The sequence below is a fragment of the Mauremys reevesii genome, linkage group 16, assembly GCF_016161935.1.
Source record: "Mauremys reevesii isolate NIE-2019 linkage group 16, ASM1616193v1, whole genome shotgun sequence".
Classification (NCBI taxonomy): Eukaryota; Metazoa; Chordata; order Testudines; family Geoemydidae; genus Mauremys; species Mauremys reevesii.
The window spans coordinates 22,693,057-22,707,589 of record NC_052638.1 but is presented as its reverse complement, the minus strand read 5'-3'; the positions used below and the strand labels follow the sequence as shown (position 1 = coordinate 22,707,589).

General features: G+C 38.0%; 1 protein-coding gene across 3 annotated transcripts in view; it reads right to left on the bottom strand.

Annotated features, from left to right (window-relative positions):
• ZNF536 (zinc finger protein 536) overlaps positions 1-14,533 on the bottom strand; it is a 521,459-nt gene that overhangs the window by 502,209 nt on the left and 4,717 nt on the right. For all 3 annotated transcript variants that reach the window (XM_039503707.1, XM_039503708.1, XM_039503709.1), the window contains exon 2: positions 13,873-13,984. The gene's annotated coding sequence lies outside the window, so the exon portion shown is untranslated. The remainder of the gene's footprint in view (positions 1-13,872; positions 13,985-14,533) is intronic.

Genomic DNA, 14,533 nt, shown 5'->3' with positions numbered 1-14,533 from the left:
TTAAACTCTGCAGAACAGACACCGCTTACCATTTCTCTCTCAGAACCATGGTAAAATACACGAAAGGTCATATACAAGATAGAATTTGACATAATAAGATTTCACTCCTATGTTAATGCACCTCAGATCAAGTCTGCAAAAGTGAAATAATAAATTTAGGAAAACAAGCAAAATGACCCTACTGGTTGGTTGGTTTTCTAGATACCATCTACATATTTTAGAAACGTACAACCTTCTAATCGAAATGAATAAACTACTCAACCATAAAGTTGCTATAGAAGATATGCTTGTTCTGATTGGAAAGGGCATCTGCTATCTGCAATATTGATAATACTTTTCAAATTTCATCTGCTTTTGTTTGCATTCTGTGTCGTCTGTTTAAACACACTGGGAATAATAATGAATCCCAGCATTATCTCCACTTTTTCAAGGCTGAACATATAACTTTATCACAAAAATAATTAAAATTCTTTGGCACTCTTGTATCTTTTCCATTAAACGTTATCAAGCAGTGACAATAAACTAACATCAGTCCAAGGCTGCCCATATGCTGCTTTTAAAAAGAATGCATTTGTCCCAGGGTGAGATACATGAATTTTGTGTTTACAGGGTCAAACAATTCTGAAGTTTTTTACAGTGTAAAGACTACAAATCTATACACACACACATGCAACCAAGGATCATTAGGTAGGGATGGGACACCTATGAATTGTCTTGCTAAAATGTTCTTTGATAGGCAAACCTTAGTGGCTTAATAATTTGGAAAATTACAGATATAAATATTTTTCATAATAGTATTACACATTCAAACCCAAAGATGGATGTTCCAAAATGTTTTCAGAATGCATGTTCAATTAATCTCATGTGTATTAATGGATTTTCTGACAATTCATTAGAAAGTCGGTCTATATATAAGATTCATTTCAAAATAAAGTGGTAATAGTGTTTATTTTGTGTATATATTTACAGTGTTGCCACTTTATTATGAAATGAATAATTTTACGTCACCTTTTGTAAATCAGGTTTCTCTTTTTTTATTTGGGGCACATCAGGTTTAAATATAATATTTTATCTGTTCAGTTATTGTTCAGTATCAGTTAATAATCATCAGCTATTTTAGAAAGCAACCTCTGAGAGCTGACTTTCCACCCACACTGAATAATTTGCCAGCTAAAAACAATGTAGGTTTTAAAACACATCCCTGGAATACCTAACTCTGAAGTCTGCCTTTATAATTTTATAACGTGCTAACTTCTGCTTAAAATGTAGTAAAGCAATGATGTTGATCTCATTTCAATACTACATACACAGTATTGCATAGTAATGCACTGGCTTTATAAGCCAGAAAACAGTACCAACTCACTAAAGAGATCCATCAGGATAATTGAAGAACTCATTTCAGAAGAACTCCCATATGAAGGCAGAAATGTTAAAAGATGTTAAATTTTCTTTTTGTGTACTGTTGGCTCGCCTGATAAGCAGAAGCAAGTTTATACAGCTCTGCAGCTAGCGTAGAATGCTTAAGCAAGAAATCCATAACTTTTAATATGATGAGATTGTCCTGCTAGGAGAGATGGATTTTTTCCAATATCACTGCTAACAAACAAGTAGAGTCTCCTGTATCAGCACATTTCTGTTTTTCTACTCTGCAGCACACATGTGCTTCGTTAGAAAACAACACATAGCTCAAAATTTTAGTTATATTGAAAACAAGTCATGTCCACCAGACTAGTTGATGGACAGGTATCTTAACTTATTTCTATAAGGAACAAACACACAATCTTATAATGATACAAGGTTAAAAAAAAGATGAGAATGTATGAAGTTATCCAAGAGTTAGTGGAAATGTTGCTTACAAGAGTGACTGCACAATGGGCAGATACTGTCACACAATGTCTTATTATATGGTTTCAAACTCCTATTCACAGTCCCACTTGCTGCAGAAAACTCAAATATGTTTCAGATAGGTGCTAAATAAAAGACATTACTTTTCATCTGCTTTTTTGCTTAATGCTAATATAGTCACTTGTCAGTGGATGTAAAAGTAAAGGAGACAAGAGTTTATTTTTATACCTCACAGAACAGCAACTGGTGATTTCCCTTAGATCATTGCTTTTGTGTATGCAGACATTAAGCTTTTTTTCTTTTTATATTTTAGACATACTTTATTTTTTATTCAAAACACTCTTATGCCAACTCTGACACACTAATATTACCACAAAGGTAGGTGGGGTTTTAGTTTTAAAACTTTTCTGCAAAAGCCTTCATCATCTTAGATAGTACATATAATTAGCAATCATGCTGATATTATTCACTTCTTCAAAAGTTGGACTGAGGACACGAATTTTTGATGTACCTAAGAATTTACACAAGATGCATTTTACTGAGCAGTCAATATGTACGAGGACCTAACCAGAAGAAAATGTATGTGTCTTTTTTGATTATTGTAAACTAAAGATCAAAAGGGAGTTTTTGGTCTTAAAATGGCACTAAGTTTGCTGCACCCAGTTCCAAATTCCTTACTCAGAGCCACACTAGGCCCTAGACTAGCAATAACAATTGTGGGGCCAGGGTGATGTTATTCCAAGGAGAAAGAGCAAACAGGTACTTTCTTTCTGCATGACTTTTATTTTTAGAATCAGAGAAACAGCAATAGACTAAAAAATCAGACAGAGTCTCCATAAACAAACACAGTGTACTTGACTCACTCTGCAGCAATCATCTTAAACTCACAAGGAATCCCCCACCAGAATGGCTAGGAAGCCTACTTCACTCTGAAAGGGACAGTATTGTGAACACACCCTTGTAGTTGCATGGCTAACCAAGCCAGGAAACCCTGAAGGCCAGATTCTTGGCTGCTTTACAACCTTCTTTGTGCCAGCTCAAAGGGACCGTGAAGCTGGTTTAACTGGCCAGCTGAGGTTTAGTCAATAGAGTTATTCTAGATTTACACCAGTGTAAATGAGAGTACAGTTTAGCCTACAGCTATTTTTTTTGTTTGTTTTGAAGGCATAAATGAGACCCCCTTCAAAGGAAATTTACTGCTGAGTTGCTAGTGGAGATGTGGGATCAGAGTGGACCAACTCCAAGAAAGTGTCCTGGCACAGTATTAGCCTAGACACATCACCAGTGGCAAAAGTTGAGCTTGCAAGAGCTGTTAAACTTAGATCATAGCACATGCTGAATTCTGCAAGTCTAATAACTAACAGACTGAGGCCCCGAACTGTTGTTATAAAAGTCTCATAGATAAGCTGAGTCAGGCTTGTTTAATATTTGGAAGGGAGACCAATACAGGCTGCAAGAAGGAGTTGGTGGCTGCAGTTAGCAGCAGATAGGCAGCACTCTTCTCTTTGAGTGAGTACTTCACCAATGCTCAGCATGATCCTAGCAAGAGCTAGAAGGATTAAAGTGGAGTCTATTTAGGTTAATTCTCAGAAAGTTAAACCTTCTCCACCATGCTGTCTTTTTTCCCCTTCTTCCTTTTCCTCACCTAACCTCCCTCTGGTGTTCTCAAGTATGTATTCCTACTCTATTCAATTAGCCTTAGGTACAGCACAGACGACTCAGTTACCGTCAGTCATTATCCCAAGCACTTTTCATAAAAGTAAGGGCATTAGTCCCAGAGTCCTGGCAAAATTCCAGCTAAGCTAACACATTTACATTCTACCCTTTCTACAGGTATCTTTTTAGTTTTAAATGGAGGAGTTATTCTTCATTTCTTCTCCTAAAATTGTTGTGTAGTATGGCTGGCACTGCTAAGTTCATTCTCCATTTCCTTCCAGTAGCTGATTAAATAGTCAGCACTGTGTTGTCAACTCTTATGATTTTATCACAAGTCTCATGAAATTTGGTGTTTTTCTTAAAATCCTGCTTCTGAAGTCATGGATTATGTGAGAATCACAGGTTGCTTGCTCTTTTTTTTTTTTAATGTTGAGTTTCTAACTCATAGTTGTGGAGAAACACTTAAAAATGTGACTCTAAAGAACCCAATATTTATTGTATTTGATTGGTTTTTAATCCTATGATTTTTAAGACAGTCTCATGTTTTTGGGGGCCTGACATACTTTTTCAATGCATGAAGTTGGCAGTATTGTCAGTGGCAAAGGAAAGCCAGGCCTATTAAGCAACTAAGGCCCAGCTCTGGCCTGTGCCAGTCTTTCTAATCTTTCAAGGGCTGACTTCTGTCCTCAGTTATACCAATGAAATGGAAGACTTCTGTGGGGTTGTGTGAGTGTAACAGAGCAGAATTGGACCCATGTGTTCCAGAGTGAATGAAAGCATCATGCCAAATGCTGCCCACACGTACTCCCATGTATCAGTCACTTGACTTCAATGGATTTGTATGGGTGTGAGGAGATATATATAGACATAGATACACACACACACACACACACACACAGGCCTCTCCTTCCCTCTCTCTCTGTAAGGTGGGACGCTAGCAGATCAGGTGCCCGCTCTTGCCAGAGCTTTAAGCCTCAGCCGAGCACTGACAATTTCATTGCTGGAAACCAGTCTGTTTCACCTGTGTTAGGATGGTTAGGGTGGGTATTGGGTTTATAACAATGTGTTATATGAAATGCTTGTAAATTCCTGCATGCATTAATCTCCCTTATAATATGTCTATCACATGCTATAATGTAATATTTAAGTTTTTGTTTTGTAACAGCAAAAACATTTGTTCTGAAGCTTTGAACCCAGTCTCCTGCCCATCAAGAAGTCCTATCAAAAATTAAATGGGCCATTGTGGGACATCACAATACAAAGATTTTGTTAATTACCCCCTACCACACATGAGCAGGATACATGCAAAAGGGCTCATCCCATCATCTTGAATTCTGGAAGAAGGAAATAAAAATAGCTAACAAGAAAGTTTTTCATCTTTTATTGTTTGGATTCTCACAGGGCTGGAGCTATGAAACAGAGATACCCGGGGTCAACCTGGCTTAGCCCTAAAAGACATTCAGAGCTGAAAGATTACTACAATTCTGTCACCTTTTGAAACCATAGACTGTAACTCATTTGGGTATATATGAGTGACTGCTTTAACCTTGTAATAATTCTCTCATGTCTTTTCTTAGTTAATAAATCCTGTTTACTGTCGGATTGGCTCCAAGTGTTGTCTTTGGTTTGAGATCGAATGTACAGATTGGCATAGGGTAAGTGACTGATCCCTTGGGACTGGAAGCAACCTGAATGTTTTTGGTCTTTGGTGTACAACCAACTATCACTAAGTCCAGCTTGCATGGATGGCAAGATAGACTGGAATGACCAAGGGGATCATCTGTGACTTCATGGCATAGTGCTTTAGGAGTTCACACTTTTTACTGTGTTGGTGAAATCTAATTATGGAACATAGAACCAGGTTGGGGTTTCTGCCCTGAGATTGGTACTCATGGTCATGAGCCATTCCAGACAGTGAGATATGAGGCAGTAAGGGCCACCTCTGACAACCATTTTAAAATAGTCTCCTAAGGTTTCTGGCATATTTTTTACAATTTAGTAAGCTGAAAGATTTTTGCTTATTTGTAGAATTATTGCTCAAGAGCGAGATCCAGTGCACACAGTCTAAAGCTAGGAGGATAGATGCACACAGTGACCTGGATTCTCAGCTCTGCTCAGTCCAGGATTCAAGTGGGGGAGCAAAAGTAGCTGCACAAAATCTTTGTGCTTCTCCAGTTCTTAAAGCTACTTATTTTTACTAGCTACTAATAAGCTCCAACAGGCCACTATGTTGGCAAGCCATGACTGCAGCACACAGCTCTTTGTTCACGTGCTGCACAATGGGCACCATCCCAATTTAAAAAAAAGACTTTCCACAAAAGACTTTCTGACCATTTTAATATTTTTACCATTTTCGATACAGTGAGTAGAAGGGGCAGTGAGTTGTGTTGCTTGGGTGAAAGAAAACCTGGCCCCATTCAAGTCAATGTTGAGTTTTGCCATGGACTTCAATGGGACCAGGATTTCACCCCTTGTGTATATCCATTGAATCCAATGGATATTGCATGAAAAGCACACATAAGAATCAGATCCTTTAAAAGTTCTCACAAGATCCTTGTCAATTTTTTTTTAACTAAATTAAGGAAAACACACATTTCAGATGCCAGAACAGGCATATATTAATTTTGACACTCAATTCGATTAGTTTTATTCATAGCTAATGCCAAATATTTCAGCTGGACATTGTGGCTCTGAGTCTCCTCTCATTATACTGATCTCATGGAGGAGAAACTCCTAAATATGTTGATCAGCCTTTGCAGTGATATGTAGATCTGATGTATTCCATTTGCAGCATTGTTTGCTGGGGTCCGTCTCATGGCAATTTTACAAACATTATTTCATCGTTCTCTCACCCAGGTTTCACGAATCTCTCCCGCCCCCACCAACCCAATATTGAAAGACAATCAGCAAATGAATGATTTCACATTTTCAGCCCATTAAAATATTTATTGCTGGTGTCAATAGAAAGTTTTTAAAAGATAAAATATATTTGTATATTGACTGCAAATCCTACATGGATGTAATGGCACCAGGCACTGTACCACATCATGAAATAAAAATTAAATTGTAGTTGGGCTTTTAAATCAACTCAATTAAAATAAAGAGATTCTTGGCTTGATATAGGGAAATATTTGTATTTCCAATTCTATTTGTTAATACATTGACATATGTGCTATTTTTTAAATGTAGCACTAAGTGCACTTTCTGTCAATGCCATAGATTTTTTAATAGACTGAGAAAATGCATTTCATTTCTTCTTATTTTCCTTCAATACATCATTTGGTTCTGCTTTTTTGCCTGCATGAAATTCATTTTCTAATGGAAATATTTGTTTTGTAAATCAAATATGTATTATGCACAAAATGCAAAGCACAAATTAAATTATGTTAATGAAATGAAAGAGATATGAAATGCATATTTCATGGACAAAACATAACCTCAGCAAACAACCATTTCTTGATAAAATCTTTAAACACAATCTCATTCTGTGACAGACATATTGTTAAAGCAGATAGCACCTCATTTAAATGGTTTCCTTTAATATTAGTGCTTAGTATATAATTGTAAATAACTTTTGGGATGAAAAACCAATAATGAAATATTGTCTTTAATAGTTTGCTATTGATGTCAGCATAAAATTTGGAGTAGTTGAATATTGGAAATTGGGAGTGCGCACACATATAGTCAAAAGCTGTAAATGATTGCATATTTAAATAGCGCTGAGTAAGGCAAAGATGTTATAGATATTAGTAATAGGCAGAAAATTATGCTGACCTAACATTATTTGACAAAACCTACTGTTTTAAATTATATATTGGTTACACTTAATGAATAATAGATTCTGTAGGTGTTGTTTCTCTAATCCTAATGCTGATGACACTATACATAGGAGACTTCTTAGTCATCCTTCCGACAATGAAAACAGGTAGAGATCACAAAGGGCAGAGCAATATGAAATCACATTATGAGTCTTAGTATTAGCCTTGTCTTCAGCAGGACAACTACTTCCAAAGAGCAAAACACCCCTTCTTGGTTCATTGAATATAACCACAAGAAAATATGAATTTAAACAAAACTGAGAATTTCATGTGGGTGTTTGTTTGCTTTGCTTTCCTAAGCAGAAGAGGCATTATATGGATTCCATCTATCTGTTGGGTTTTATCACTGTTCCATAATTGATTGGATTCTACCTGCTGGGTCTTATCTGCTCTCTCTCTCTCTCTCTCTCTTCATCCATCTCTCTATCTCAAGTATGCAGTAAATCAAGAACAGAGCTCTTGAAACAGGAGACAATCATAACTGACTTTAAGGGCAGCAACAAACCTATTAAAATCACCAAAGGAACAAGTGTCTACTCTCCTTTATTCTATTTTTATAAACAATGCTACCAAAGAGAAAGAAGATAGTGTAAAATTTAAACAAAAAATGATGCCAAAACCAAGATGACCATTATGAAGCTGGAAGATACCTATAATCTGACAGGTGATGAGAAGACCAGAGGATTTATTTGAACATTCCTGCGCTATCTATGAACACAGGAAAGTTACACATAATCACTATGGATCTATTTCATTTATTAAGGGGAACATGTGTATTTGTTTTTACATTAAATATTAACAGAAAACCCTTAAGAGTCCAGTCCTGATTCTTGATAACTTTTTGGCATCTTCCTTTTTAGAAAGAGGAAGATAACTGGGCAAACTGTGACAAAACAACTCAAGCAATATCTAGAGACTTCAAGTTTCTCCAACCTTGGTCAATTTGGTGTTAGGTCTAGGTATAGCACAGAAACCATACTTAGTGTATCTGGCTAATGAGCTTCTCTGTGCAATGGACAAAAATAAGGTGCTTGTGCTGAGTCTCTTAGATGTAGCAACTTTGATGTCATTGATCAGAAACTGCTGTTGACCTGCCAGAGATTCTCTGTTCCTTTCCTTTTGGGGAAAGCTCACCGAGTAGTACAATGCAATTGCTCATCTATTCTGAAGATCCTCTTATGTGGTGTTCACAGGGCTCTCTCGGTTTCTCTTTTTGTTCAATATGTATATAGGGCCATTGGGATAATTGGTAAGGAAGTATAGTACACTGCAACTATAAAACATAATATCCAATTCTATATTTCCATATCTCCCAACCCTGCTGCAGAATGATGTGTCCAGTGCCTATTGTAACCTGGGACATGGCTGAGACTCAACCCCGATAAAACTTAGATTATACTATAGGATGGGGGAAGGAACCATAAACAAAGACCAAAGTTATATGCATGATCCCAACTAAGGGAGTATGTTCTTTTGGCTTCGTATACACACACACAACTTTGCAATTTCATTGGATCCCCAGCTGCTTATGGATATTCCATTCCTGTTGCTCTTCTCCTGTGCCCTTGGACCAGTCTTGAGCCCCCCAGGTTGGGCAATACTACCACAGATAGCTTGGGCCTAGACTATCTGAGACATTTGTCTCTCCCTTCAGCAGTTTTGACCATCTGAGAAGCTCAGGCTAAATACTCATCTGGTTACCTCAGTTTTCCAATCTGTAAACTGGGGGGAAGCTCTTTCATCCATAGATCTCAAAGTGGGTAAGAGTGCTCTTGTTACAATATTTACAACAGAAAAGGAGCCTGCTATTCTGAGTGAAGGGCCCTTGCCTCTGGAACGTGCTTTTTTCTTTTGGCTGCCAGAACCTTTATATCCCACTATAAGAGACATCTGTTCTCCTAGTCTTGACGGAGTTTGTTCTGAGGTGGATGGTGGAGAGGAATTTAGTTTGTTTTATTGCTGAGGAGATTTCTTGGGGGATAGCCTTCCTCTTGTTGTAAGTGTGTTGATAGCCTAAGAGGCCTACCTGCAGTTATAGGTAAGTTTGAGGCCTGGGGAGGCTGTCTGAGGGGGTCCCTTTAGCTCTTTTTAACACGTTTGATATAATGTAGCCATTTTAAAAAAATAGTACCTAAAGATTATTTACAGTAGCAATAAATATATATAATAATAAACTCGGTAGTGCAATATCCACAATAGCAAAAAACTGTGACACTAAAAACTAGAACTGAGAGCTTAGAAACCTCCAATGAAAAGTAGGATTTTCTGTTGTTATAACAAACTATTTATTAAATTTCACCTGCCGTGTTACATGCTGTCACAACTATCTCAATGCCATGACCAGTTAGGTACCATAGATGCAGCTTTCATTTTATGGTAGAAAAGGCTGCAGACTTTTATACACTATCCCCAGTAAGCTGTCCAGGAAAGCTGATAACAATCCCAGAAATAGGTGAGGGATTATAAGCATCATGGGTACAATTCTGAGCAAGTTCTGTGAGGTGTGAAGAGGGAGAACAGGAACAAACCACCTGAATGTGATTAGCCCTGAAGCCTTCAGTGACTTCTGGCATAACAAAAAATTAAACCAAATCAAACACCACAACTGTGTGAATCTCAGACCAACTCCCTTTGAGCCAGGACATCACATTGTTTCTGCCATGAACTAAAAAACTTCCAAACATTTTCAGGATCTCCTGACTTGGCAATTTCCCTAGGATAACCCAGTAAATTGCTGGAGGGGAAAAGTCCCAAGTATGATAAAATACTGGAATTTAACAAGAGTCAAACGAGAGCCTAACGAGAGCCAAAAACTTCTCTGGAGGGAGAATCCAAAGACAGATCTCCAAATATTTAGAGTCAGAGACATAGTATTACTCCAATATGTCAAAGTAGTCTCCTTGGCAGCTTACAAAGTTATTTGAACAGAACATAAAAATGAAGAGAACATTTGCTAAGGGAGGAAATATCAAAAACACCCTTAGAAGAAGCGTAATCTTCTGTTGTCCAACAATAACATTCCATCCCCAGATTTACTAACAGGGGCTGGGGGGTATGGTCACATACAGGAAAATCAGCTCCATGCTACATTTATATCTTTTGAGTAGAAACCATGGGATAAATTCTGTTCTGATTCAATGGAATTACAGGAGCTGTTGGGGTATAAATCAGAATAGATCTGGTCCCTTATGATTCTGTTGTGTTTCTACTACTGATGGAGGAATAATGGATACCTAATTCTAAATTATGCTTCCTACACTTATTTCATAGGCAATACATTTTTAATCAATTTTCTAAAATGAATCTTTCCCTTTTGCATTATCAAATTTTGATCCTATATCATTTCCATACACACCCCAAGCCATTCTGGAGATCTTGTATACATCACTAGAGATTAATATTAGGTGTTTGTAAAAGGAGGATATTAGCTTCTCCCTTATATCTGTCAAAATTAATAACTTCTTTATCACAGATAACTTCAGATCAATATGAGATTCACAGATGTGGCTGGAAATAAAATGTATGGAAATATAATATCTCATTTGTAAGTATTCAGAAAAAAAGAGAAGTGGTTTCATTATTGAAATTGAGATTGAAACTGTTCAAAAGGTCAAAAGACTTCGAGGGCTGAAAATATCTGCCATATGGACTTAGCCTTTCAAATAGAAAACAAATTGGAGGTCAACCCAGGGGAAAGGAGAGAAATGAATTTCTACAGATAGGGCAAAGAAGGAAGAGCTCAGGATCCTCTCCATATTGCATGCACACTTCCATCTGAAACCACAATAAGGCCAAAAAAAAAAAAGGAGGCGGAGGGGCCTGGACATAAATGCTTATACAGTGATTGATGTAAATATTTTCAGAACAAGGGATAGCAGTTATGTCTGGCAGATGTCCACCTCCTGCACTGCTGATCATACCTGGTACCTCCTGAGAGTCTACTGAGTGTAAAGTGGCAATTTTGCAGTGAGCGTATCCTGTGATCTTGCTCCAGCAGACATGATGTTGATTATATTTGTTAATGGATTGTATTGTTGCCTCCTAAAAATCAATGGTTTCAGGAACACTAGAAAACATAAGCCCTGCCTGAAGCTTCACAGAAGTCTGGCAGTCTTTTGCCATTTGCAATAGAAAATAATTGACAGGAATCATATTATTTTAGTCCCAATAATAATGATTCTGCCAAAAATTTCAGTCCCAAAGTTAGGTTCCTCCCTCTATGGTTAGGCATGTAAATGACTTTCATCTGATTGCCTAAACAGGGCTTTAGGAGGTTAACTTTAAACTGAGGTTTGTAATTTTGTGTCTTTGTTTTTATGGCTTTAGTGATTTTCATTTACCCATTTCATAAAACAGCACAAAGTAGTTCAATAGTATTTGCATTTCCCCCCTTTCAGTTTGGCAAGAATTATCCTCTAACGACTTTCAGTTCCAAGGTCCAATCTGAGATACACTGAGATACTCAGTCTTGCAATTGATTCCACGCTAGTGGACCCCTGAGCAGAACTCCAAGTCAGTCAGTGCTGTGGGAATCTGCCCACATGCAGCAAGTTGCAGGCTGGGGTATTAAAATACTAAAAGCTAATTAAGGGTAAGGAGAAATTTTGACACTACAAGTTATTTTCTTACATGTATTTTAAATGAGGTGTGAGAGATATTACTAATAAGGGAATATAAGAGTTGAGGCAGCATACGTTATGAGTTGTGATGTGCGTGTATACACATACACAAAATGTTCATAAGACCCTAAATCTGTTAGGTGCCTAAGTTTCATTTTCAAAAGTGCCTAAATTACTTAGAAGCCACAGACACTGGGCTCTCAAGTTAATTGGGTTCTCTTCAATATTTTACTTTTTGTTGTCATTATCAAAGTTACAACAGTGATTCTTTTAACAGTGTATCATACTTGGTTCAATAATCGCTTCTTTGTAAACCCAGGTGAAGAGATCATTAACAAAAATAATCCTGCGACACATTCTAAAGAATTGTGCTGCTTTCATTTTATGCTTATAAGCATTTGAGGATCATGGGATAGAATGAATGAACAATACTTTATATAAAAATATTAAAATGTCCTCAGTTCATATCCCCATTTACCCAGAGGATTTCTCCCTTTTGCTTTTCTTTAATAGTTCCCTTAAGCTACCCTGGCTTTTCCTATTAACTGGTTCTGTCCAGTGGCGCTAAGCCTTAGGGTTCAGCAGTTAGATGCTGGAGACCGGGGCTTTGTGAGACCAAGGGCCTGCTGAAGTAAAAATTAGTTTTCGTCCCCTTTTTTTCCTGAGCTCCTCAAACTTTAGCTGACCCGTAGTAAAATCCCTTTTAACAAGGCTTAGTTCCTCGTTGAACAAGTTAAAACTTTGCAAAAATAAACAAGGGCCATTCTTTGCTTTTTCCAAGGCTTTGAAATCCTTTTTGAATAGGAAAGGGATAAGCACTTCACCCTACCTGAACAGAAAATGCCACAGAAAGAGAACAAAGGAAAGTTTGTCAATCAGCTAGGAAAAAGGAAATGTATTTAACATACAAACATCCAGGGAAGTACATTTTGTATCCCTTTATTTTTTCACTGAATGCCCTGTCCTGCACTGAAATCAATGGGACTTTTCCCCTTGCAAGGTCAGCCCTGTGTGTCTTTTTAGACTGAGAGGAAAACTGCACTTTGCCTTATGAGTCTAGAGATGAAGAACCATAATCTGCCATGGCTAGTTGCTGAAAAATGTTGCATCTCACCCCATAGATAACTTTACATGATAAACCTTCCTGCTTGCACGTTGCCACAACAAAAACGGTCCAGTGCACAGGATCCTCAGACTGCCCATTTCCAAGGAAAGGTTGTGTGGTGTGAGGAAACAAGGCACAAAAACAAACTTAGGGCCTCCTGAGGAAAAGACTGAAGGCCAGAAGGGATGAAAAGCAGGTGGATCTGGGAGTTAGACAGGGAAGGGTAGGGTGACCAGATGTCCTGATTTTATAGGGACAGTCTCGATATTTGTGGCTTTGTCTTATATAGGCGTCTATTACCCCCCACCCCCGTCCTGATTTTTCACACTTGCTGTCTGGTCACCCTAGGGAAGGGTGGGACAGTGTAATAAGCCCCAGAGGCATGGTCGTTCCCTTTCTGCTCATCACTCTGGGAGAGGGGCAGGCTGGCAGATCTCAGCTGCATCAGCCCCACGCCTCAGTGAGCAAGTTGATGCTAATCCTGTTAACAATTGCTCATCTGCTTTTCTCTTTATCCCAGTTGCTATGTTTTTAAAACAGACCAAATTTCTGAACATTTAAAACACAAAAATGGCAATGCCTCCATTTCCAAGAACGGTGTGGCGATTTCAGAACAAAATTCACAACTTTAATGCCGACCAAGTCAATGCTTTAATGTTAGGTGGAAGCCCTGTGTAGGTTCAGAGCACCAGATAGTGCCCAATCCATTAACACTGCAGTGGGCAACATTTTTCATTCTGAAGGTCCCCATTGAATAGAACCATTCTTCCTTCTGAGCATCATATAAACAAAGATACCTCTTAATAAAGGAAAGCACTTCCTGACCTACCTGGTCACGTTTCAGTCTGAAGTGCTGTTTGTCATCTCTAAGTACTATTTTCCTAAACAATGAGTAGTGTTACTCCCTGGGGTTGCTCTCTGCTTCAATGGGGTGTGAATACCTGAAATATCCATGAGACAGTTTCAATGGTTATTCATACTCAGCTCCCAAAGTAGAAACACAAAGGATGCCATTTGACCCTATCCATGTCAAGATGATACCAAACATATATAACATTTCAAAAACCAGGGAAAATCTCTCCTCTGTGATCTAATCTAACTGAACATATAGAAACAAAAGCCCCCTCCTCCATCAACAAGCATAAAGTATTGAAGCAGGACTCAGAGAATTGATTAACCAGCACTAGCCAGCTCCCACTGGTAGGCACACGATCTATAGACTCCAATCCATGCATAAGTTTACTCACAGTGTAGAAACTTAACCATTTGCATACATCTTCATAGGGTCAGGGCCTTAGCCAATGCAGTTGCATCCCCCGACCCCTCCCTTTTCTTTTAAAAATGTTGCTTATCAAAAACGAGTTGGGGTGGGAAATGCCAGGACAGGAATAAATGTGAACAGCTGTCAGTAACTGAAATGTATTTTCTGGATGTTCTAGAGCAGTGATACTCAGGCTGAGGCTCGCAAGCCACAAGTGGCTCTTTAATGT